At 44.9% G+C, this 9,548-nt stretch overlaps 1 long non-coding RNA gene across 1 annotated transcript; it reads right to left on the reverse strand.

The window, feature by feature from the left end:
* Positions 1-2,229: 2,229 nt before the first annotated feature.
* On the reverse strand, positions 2,230-8,165 carry LOC120892415 (uncharacterized). Its single transcript, XR_005737097.2, has 2 exons — positions 8,028-8,165; positions 2,230-3,408 (listed from the first exon to the last, which is right to left on the reverse strand). It is a non-coding gene; the product is annotated as an uncharacterized LOC120892415 (long non-coding RNA).
* Positions 8,166-9,548: the final 1,383 nt, after the last annotated feature.

Genomic DNA, 9,548 nt, shown 5'->3' on the forward strand with positions numbered 1-9,548 from the left:
CAACCGCGCCTTCCTCCCTCGGCCCCAATTTCACACGGAACACTTTTCTGGCCACACTGCAAAGTTTTCAAATTTTCCTACTTTCCTTTTTCTTCCTGATTCTTACAATAAATCTGGTTAAAAACCACCAGCAAGGGGGTTGGGGTTGTGGCTCAGTGGTAGAGGGCACGCTTAGCATGCGTGAGGCACTGGGTTCAATCCTCAGCACCACATAAAAATAAAAAAAAAGAATTTGTGTTCACTTATATCTAAAAAATAATATTTAAACCAAAAATTCACCGGCAAGGGCTGGGGTTGTTGCTTAGTGGTAGAGTGCTTGCCTTGCATGCAGGAGGCAATGGGTTTGATCCTCAACACCACATAAAAAATAAAGGTATTGTGTCCACCTATAACTAAAAACATAAAAACAATATTTTAAAAAATAAACCAGCAGCAATACCCATTCTATCTCCTAAATGCTGTGCCGCCTTAAATTTCTTCCATCACACTGATTAGTTCATTATCCTTAAACTCAGCCTCACTGAAAGTCTCAAGACACTGGCAAAGTATAAACAAGTTCTTTACTAGAATGTAACCCCAATGGCTTCTATCCAATTCCCAGTAGAGTCGTCATTCCCATCTGAAACGTCGTGAGGATGGTTTTCTCATTCCTATTGGTGTTTCTGACCTTCCCAGTTCACATCAAAATCATGCATTGAGCGCTGCTTAGACATTCTAGGTCTTCTTCATCCTCATCTCCAAACCTTTCCAAACTCCTCCCAGGTATTAGTTCCAAAGGCTTCTGAACCATATTGTCAGGTACAGTCACAGCAACAGCCCAGCTCCTGGTATGAGTTTCCTATGTTAGTGACCTTTCCATTGCTGTGACAAAATACTCAAGGAAAACAAAGGAGAAAAGGCTTATTTTGGTTCATGCTTTCAGAGGTTTCAGTCCATGCTCACTTGGCTCTCGTTTCTAGGCTGTGGTGAGGCACAACATTATGGTGGGGAGCGGTGGAGCAGAGCTGTTCATGGCAGCCAGGAAGCAGGGAAAGAGAAATAAACCCTTCAACACCACCCCGTCCCTTGAGCTACTTCCTCCAACAAGGCTATACCTCCTGAAGTTCCCACCACCTCCCAGTGGTGCCGCCAGCTGGGACTAAGTCTTCAACACATGGGCCTTTGGAGGGCATTCCAGATCCAAGTGCTATTGTTTTTTGTTTTTTTTTTTCTCTCCCCTTAAAGGTAGTTTTACTATTTGGATAGAAATCTAAGACTGGGATTTTAAGTTTAATACAATTTGTTAAAACCCAGTTAGCTAAGGGCTAATACTGAAGTCAACTAGGGTGGTATGGAGATGCCTCTGTCAACTTAAAAAGATATTTAATACACTTCTGCCTGGCCCTTGCTCCCATTAAATAGCTTATGAATATTATTTATGATCCGTTTTTACTTTTTCTTATAACTATTAAAAATTGTGTCAAGTCATCCCCTTGCCCTTGAATAAGCTCGTTGCGAGGAGTACCCCTTGGAAGAGTGATGGATGACCAATCAACAGCTGTAAACCTGTCATCCACATCAGCAGTATGGAGGAAGTTCGCATGTGCTCTGACTTGACAGTTGGTGACAAGCTGTCCAGTGCACAGGTTCTGATTCTTCTTGTAGGTGAGACTGTCATCTTGTTTAAAGAACCCCTTAGAAAATTCCAGTGTGCATCCTGGTTGGAAAACTACCCTCCTCTCCACTCAGTTTGGATGGAGACATCTCTGTGGAAGCCAGGAACCTAAGGAAAATGGGATCTAACTTAGTTCATTAGGGTAGAAACCCAACTGGAGTTCCCCCAAGTTGGCATCTGGGACCTAGCTTGGGAGGCAGTGGTCTTTATAGAGAGATTGAAATTGGACTTAAAGTTCCTGTCTTTGTTTTATGCAACAAAAACCATTCTCTGATTATACTTGAGCAAAAGAGAAATACATTGGAAAGGAATCCAGGGGAGCACTGAAGGACAAGGTGTAGGGGGCAGTAGTAGGAGGTCTCAAGGTCTGGTTCCTAGAAGTTATCAGAGAGCCTCTTCAGTGCTCACCATTAGGATAAATGCTCTTCAATTTAAAAAGTTATTTTTGAGGACGCTGACTTGTTCATTTATGGATTCTGGTAGCTGTCTACACAGAATTTTTAGAAATACTATAGAAATTGCAAGCCAGAGTGTTTTGTATATGCTAACAAATAATTTTTTTTTTAAAGAGAGAATGAGAGAGAATTTTTAATATTTATTTTTTAGTTCTCGGCGGACACAACATCTTTGTTGGTATGTGGTGCTGAGGATCGAACCCGGGCCGCACGCATGCCAGACGAGCGCGCTACCGCCTGAGCCACATTCCCAGCCCGCTAACAAATAATTTTAGAGAAGCAGAATGAAGGTTTTTGATCGAAGAAGATTGAGGATTGAAGGGAAGAGTTGAACAGAAGAGTAAATCATTCCTGAAACGGACTCGAGGTCTCACCTACATCTCCTGGATTCGGTTCTGAGGCCAAAGAGTGGCCTCTCCCATTCTTGCCTCATGGGATGCGCAGCTGCTGACCCATTGCCAAGGCCACCTGGGCAACACATTTTAGGTGCAGCTGCAACTTTGACGAATCTTTTCCCTTCTCACTTGGTGCATACTCCTTATCTCTCGAGGTGGATCATTCCTATCACCATATAGATACATTCGAATATTTCCCTTCTCCAAACAAATCAAAACGAAATCAGTTTCCCTGATGCTTCTCCAGCTGTCACCCATTTATTTGTTCCCCTTTGTGGCAAAACTTCACCACAGAGCTCTCTGTGCTCACTATCTCCAACTCTGCTTCTCATTAAACCCTTTCATTATAACATATAGAGACGGAGAGCGGACTTAGTGTTCTGTCATGGACATGGATGGTGGAGAGGAGTCCACAGGGCCCCTTGGGGCTTTGTCCCTGCCCAGTGGCAGGAGTGAAGGGTGGGCTCCAAGGTCCAGCATGAGCCATACACCCACAGCTTCCCTTTCTCTTATAAGCACAACCTGGTTCCCATGATATCTTCAGGCCTGTCAGGACCTGTGAACCTGCCGATGGTGGTCAGTACAGAAAGCCTCCCAGGTCACCTCCGATGCCCACTTGCACCTGCATGTTCCAGATGCCAGTTGCTGCATGGCAAACCACACCCAAATATGAATAGCTTAAGAAGTGGTCACTGTTTTTTTTTTTTTTTCCTGCTCAAAAATGTGAGATTTGAGCAGTGGTTGGTGGGAGCTGCTTATTTCCTCTCCAGAGGGATTTGACTCAACCTGAGGCTGGCCGATCCATTCCCAGATGGTTCTCCTGAGGTTGGTGAGTCAGGACCAGCTGTCCACGTCCCTCTGCATGGACCTCTCAGTGGGGCAGCTTGGGTTCATGGCAGAGTAGCTGGGATAGAGGAGTGAAGATTCACATTAGCTGCTTGTTGTTGAAAGAAAGCACCACAAACAACAGCTTAAGGCAATAGAACTGGATTATTTTAGGGCGTTATATGTTACAAGTCTGGTATGGGCCTTACTGGGCTAAAGTCAACATGTTGGAAGGCTGTGTTCTTTTTTTTTGGGGGGGGGGGCACCAGGGATTGAACTCAAGGCACTTGACCACTGAAACACATCCCCAGCCCTATTTTGTATTTTATTTAGAGACAATGTCTCACTGAGTTGCTTAGCATCTAGCCATTGCTGAGGCTGGCTTTGAACTCACCATCCCCCAGTCTCAGCCTCCCAAGCCACTGGGATTACAGGCATGCACCACTATGCCCAGCCAGGCTATGTCCCTTTCTGGGGCTCTAGGAGAGTCATTTCCTTGCCATCAGGTTGGCAGAATCCAGACCTTTCCAACTGCAGGACATTACTATTTCCTAGCTGGCTTTGCTGAGGGGAAGGCCTGGAGGAAGGTCCACATGATGCAAATGTAGCACGTTACAGAGTTTTAACAGACCAGCCCCCCACCACAGGGGGACTTGGGTAAGCCCACCAACTGTGAGAGCTTTGGCTATCCCTTGAATGGCTCCAGTCAAGTTTCTGTTTACCATACCTGGAGAGTTCCCATTATATAGACAAATAATATTTTAGCTAACATTTTATTTCTTTAATTGTAAAATTTGTGCACTTTAAAAAATATTTTTTGGGGGGGGGGCTGGGGATGTGGCTCAAGCGGTAGCGTGCTCGCCTGGCATGTGTGTGGCCCCGGTTGGATCCTCAGCACCACGTACCAACAAAGATGTTGTGTCCGCCGAGAACTAAAAAATAAATATTAAAAATATATATATATATTTTTTAGTTGTAGATGGACACAATATCTTTGTTTTATTTGTTTTTATTTTTTTTTAATGTGATGCTGGGGATCAAACCCAGTGCTTTACGCATGCTAGTCAAGCACTCTACCGCTGTGCCACAATCCTGGCCCTAATTTGTGCATTTTTATATATACACAAAACATTGTATCTGCTCATCATGTAGGCATGTTTTTTGGTTCTAATTAGTTATACATAACAGTAGAATGCATTTTGACACATCACACATAAATGAAGTATGACTTCTCATTCATCTGGTTGTACATGATATAGAATTACACAGGTCATATAATCATATATGCACACTCTACTATCCTTCCTACCCCCAAACCCCCTTCCCTCCCTTCACTCCCCTCTATCTAGTCCAAAATACCTCTATTCCCCCCACCTCATATCATGTTTTGAAATATGTACACATTATGGAATGGCTAAATTGAGCTAATTAACACACTACTCCACATATTTACCCTTGTTTTGTGGTGGGAACATTAAAACCTACAATTTTCAAGAATTGTATACTTTGCTATTAATTAGGTCACTGTGTTGTATAGTAGATCTCTTGAATTTACCATCCTGTCTAACTGAAACTATCATTTAACCAACATTCTTTCAGTGTTCAGGAAGTTACATTTCACTGCTTATTAAAAAGAACCAATTTGCAGTCCTACCAGAAATATATGAGTATTACCTTTTTTTCCCACATCCTTGCCAAAATTTATTGTTGCTTTTATTCTTGATAATTGCCATTCTGACTAGAGTGTGATGCATTGCTCTAATTGCTGGAGATGTTGAACATTTTTTCATATGTTTGTTGGTGGATTGTATTTCTTTTTCTGTGAAGTGTCTGTTCAGTTACTTAGCCCATTTATTGACTGGGTTATTTGTTGTTATTTTTTGGTGTTGAGGTTTTTGATTCTTTATATATCCTGGAGATTAGTGCTCTATCTGAAGTGTATGTAGTAAAGATTTTCTCCCATTCTTTAGTCTCCCTCTTCATGCTATTGATTGCTTCCTTTGCTGAGAAGAAGCTTCTTAGTTTGAACCTATCCCATTTATTGATTCTTGATTTTACTTCTTATGCTTTACTCCAGTGACACAGCCATATCAATATTTATAACAGCTCAACTCATGGTAGTTAAATTGTAGAACCAACCTAGGTGCCCTTCAAAAGATGAATGGATAGAGAAAATGTGGTATGTGTATATATACACACACACACACACACACACACACACACACACAATGAAATATTACTCAGCCTTAAAGAAGAATTAAATTATGGCATTTGCCAGTAAATGAATAGAGCTGGAGAATATCATGTTAAGTAAAATATGCCAATCCCCCAAAAACCAAAGTCCAAATGTTTTCTCTGATATACAGATGCTAATTTATAATAGGGGGTGGGGCTAGGGAAGAATAGAGGTACTTTGGATTAGATATAGGGGAGTGAAAGGAAGGGAGGGGTATAGGGGTAGGAAGGATAAAAGAATGAATCTGACATTATTACCCTATGTACATATATAACTACATGACCAGTGTGGTTCTACATCATGTACAGTCAGAAGAATGAGAAATTATACTCCATTTATGTGTGATATGTCAAAATGCATTCTACTGTCATGGATAACTAATTAGAACAAATAAAAATAATTTTAAAAATATAAAAAAGGAATCAAGGTATTAGGGGCCAAAATGGAGCAGATCATAATCCACTTATGTGTGAACATGTTAAAACGAACCCTATATTATGCAATTATTCATGCTCTATAAAAACATTTTAAAAAGAAATTAGCTCAGAGGCAGAGTCTCACCTAATTTTACAAAGCACTTTCCCATCCATTATGTCTCTCATAAATTGGCTTGGTTTAACTGGCTTTGTAGGGAAGGAAATATTAAGAGGTGATTATATAGGGGAGTTCATATTCAGTGAGACAAGGTAAGGCTAGCTGCTGTAACAAATATGTCTTGACTCTGCAGTGGTGTTGCCCAAGGGGACATTATTTCTCACTTGTGGAAGCTCCAGCTTCAGCAGGAACTCTGCTGACAGGCTCTGCCATCTTCAGCATGGCTGCAAGGTGGCTCTAGGTGTTGGTATCAACATCCAGCTGGTTGGAGGGGAGGACAGAACATGGAGGATCATGGAGGAGGTTTTCCTGGTTTGGGCCAGGAGTGTGCACATCACTTCTGATCATATGCCACTGTTCAGAACTTAGCCACTTGGCCATTCTAGATGCCAGGGGTATGGGAAGCAGAGTCCCCACTGGATTGTCATTTCCCAGAAACTACAAGATAGAAAAGCAGCACTTGATGGACACTGGCTGCCTCTGCCACAGCCTCAGCTCAGTGTCTGACACCCAGAATGCTCAGTCCAAACTGTCTTGGTACACTGAAAATCTCAGGTAACTTCCCAAGTGCTTTTGATGTAGCAACTCATTTTATTCTCATAGAAAAATTAGGCATGGTCATTTTTAAGAACCTCATTTTATAGATGTAGAGACCGAGACTCAGAAAGGCTTAGTTATTTGTTCAGGGTCACACAGGAGTAAGTGATGGAGTCCAATCCACATCCCAAAGCCTGACTTAAGAACTCCCCTATATAATCACCTCTTAATATTTCCTTCCCTACAAAGCCATATTAAACCAAGCCAATTTACGAGAGACATAATGGATGGGAAAGTGCTTTGTTAAACTATGAGGTAAAATAAAATCAGTTTGGCTTAGGTTTGGGGTCCCAGTCCCCTGCTAGGCATCAGGTTCTCCCTCTCCTGGGTTCTCATGGCACATGGTACAAACTGTGAATTTCTCATTGCTGTCCCCAGGCCTGGCACAGGACCTCGCGCATAGCAGGTGCTCAGCACCTTTCTCCATGGATCACAAAAAGCACATGCTAGGTGTCCAAGAGAAGAACGAGCCAGACATTTTCTGTCTTTAGGTAGCTCAGAGTCAGAAAGGGTTAAATACAGACAGTTACTGTGATTAGTGAGAAATAAATGTGATGGAGAGGGGGACAAGTCCACAGGGAACGCAGGACAGCAGGCCGAGTAAAGAACCTTTTATTTCAGCTACCATCCTCCCACCCATCCCACACATCTTCACTGAGTACCTACTTTGTGCTGGGCACCACTGTCTTATGTGCTGGAGACATGGAAGTGACCAAGCCCAAGTCCTTCCCACAGAGCCTTTGTTCTAGTGGGAGAGAGGCCACAGGTGTCTGTGTGGCAGGAGCGCTTGGTGAGAAGGCGGGCCAGGTATGTGGGCATGGCATGGTGTGGTGGGCAAGCTGCCTCTCCTGGGGTCAGTCCCACACCCTCTGTGGCTGGCGAGGAGACCCAGGCCTCCTATGCTTGCTCCTGCGGCCCTGCAGTGGTTCACTCTTGAAGTCACTAGTTTACTTGCTGAGTGTTTGCTGGCTGGGCTCTGGGCACAACTGAGGACACAGGGCTTCGGGCGGAAACGGCCTGAGTCCAGGCTGTGGGTCACACTCCTGTCTCTGCACATGCTGGGGCATCTTTCCAGGTGCCCTTCCTGGCTCCACCTGGCCCATTATTCCTGGATATAAACCTGTGCAGGTGTATTCTCCTCCCTGACCTCTGGGCCTTCCTGGCAGACAGGGAACCTCAACCCTCCTTCCAACCTCCCCTCCTAGCAGTCTCCTCTGTCTCCCCCTCTGAGACCTGGGTTCCTTGAAGGGGAGAGGTAAGCCTCAGCTCACCAGCCAGTGCTAAGAAGTCAGGTGTCCCTGGAGTCCATCTCCATCTGCACAGCAGCTCCACACCAGCAGCCCTCATTGCTGAATCCCGAGTGCCTGGAACGGAACCTCACTGTGGAGAAGTGTGTAGATCAAAGGCAGGTGTGTGTGTGGGGGGGCAGGTAAGGCAGGTCTCCAGGCTGATTCTCTGCGGGAGCCCAGGGCTTCCCGTCCCCCTGTAGCAGTCAGGACAGGTTATTGTGACTTGCTGGACCCAATACGAACTGGAAAAGGCCCCCTGGTTTAAAAATAAAGAATTTCAAGACAGCAAGAGAAGTGTTATTCTGAAGTGGCACCTCTTTTCTCCACAGAAAAGCCCTCTTCATCATGGCTGATTTTAGGACTGTCAGCAAAAGAGTCTCTGCGAAAGAGTCCAATGTAGATAAACTTCCTATTTTCGAGTCGCCCTGTTTACTTGGCCACTGGCCGGGAAGATACCAGCACTCCAGGTGCTGGACACCCCCTCACTAGTTTTTCACAAACATATCCAGTATAGTACTTTGTAGAAATGTGCAAACAAGGCCTCTGGCCTTGAGCTGAGCTTCACAGAGATGTCTACATTTTTAAGATAAGTTACAAATGGGCTCCATGGTAACAGCTGGCAGGGGGAGGAAAGAAAGGGGAGATGAAGCTCTCCCCTTCTCAGGGGTTGTCCTTGAAGAATTAACTTGCCCAGAACAGTGAAAGAAAAAGCTGCTTTTATGTGAACTTCTGCAGACTGTGAACTTCTGAGTCCCTCCCCTTACACGCTGGGTATAAAACTCTGAAACGCCCTGAACTCGGGGTTCAGGGGATTAATTGATTACAGCAAAAGCTGTGCCCTCTGAACCTGGCTGCAACCAAATAAAACTGTTTCCTGCTATCTTCAGTGCCTTGCCTCCTCTGTCCCTACAACGAGTCCACAGGGCAGGGGTCATATGAGAGTCCACCCTGGGTACCCCACAAGGTGCTTACAAGCCAGGCCCCTCCTGCCTTTTCTGGGTTCAGATACCCAGGTTCTACATTCCTCTTTCTCGTGCCCTTAAGGTCCCTGCCTCTCATCTTAGTCACCTTCAACCTTAGGACTTGGTTTATTTTATGTTTTTTCAGAAACCTGCCTGGATTTCCTCTTAGTGGCACCAGGGTGGAGTCTTTAGGGAACACAGCCCGCTTCTGGGAGGGGTCTGTTCCAGGTGCGCACTGAGGGCTTTGGAAGGGGAGCCCAGGACTGAAGGACAGAGGGTCGGGGGATTTGGGCAGCGTTCCTTGTCCCAGCTCCGTCCTGAGGCTGAGACAGTCCCCACTTCCTTGGAGGGCGAGGGATGATCTCTTCCTAGGAAGTGGCTCGGGTCCTGTTCCGCGTCTGAGCATATTGCCCCCAACATACAGGCATACCAGCCCGACAAATAAGAGACCCACAAAAGGACGCCCCTCCTCCTCTTCCCCACCCGGGTCAGACACAGGAGCGACCCACACAGAGACCACAGATAGCAGAAATCCGCAGGG

This window comes from Ictidomys tridecemlineatus, chromosome 9, assembly GCF_052094955.1.
Source record: "Ictidomys tridecemlineatus isolate mIctTri1 chromosome 9, mIctTri1.hap1, whole genome shotgun sequence".
NCBI classification, from domain to species: domain Eukaryota; kingdom Metazoa; phylum Chordata; class Mammalia; order Rodentia; family Sciuridae; genus Ictidomys; species Ictidomys tridecemlineatus.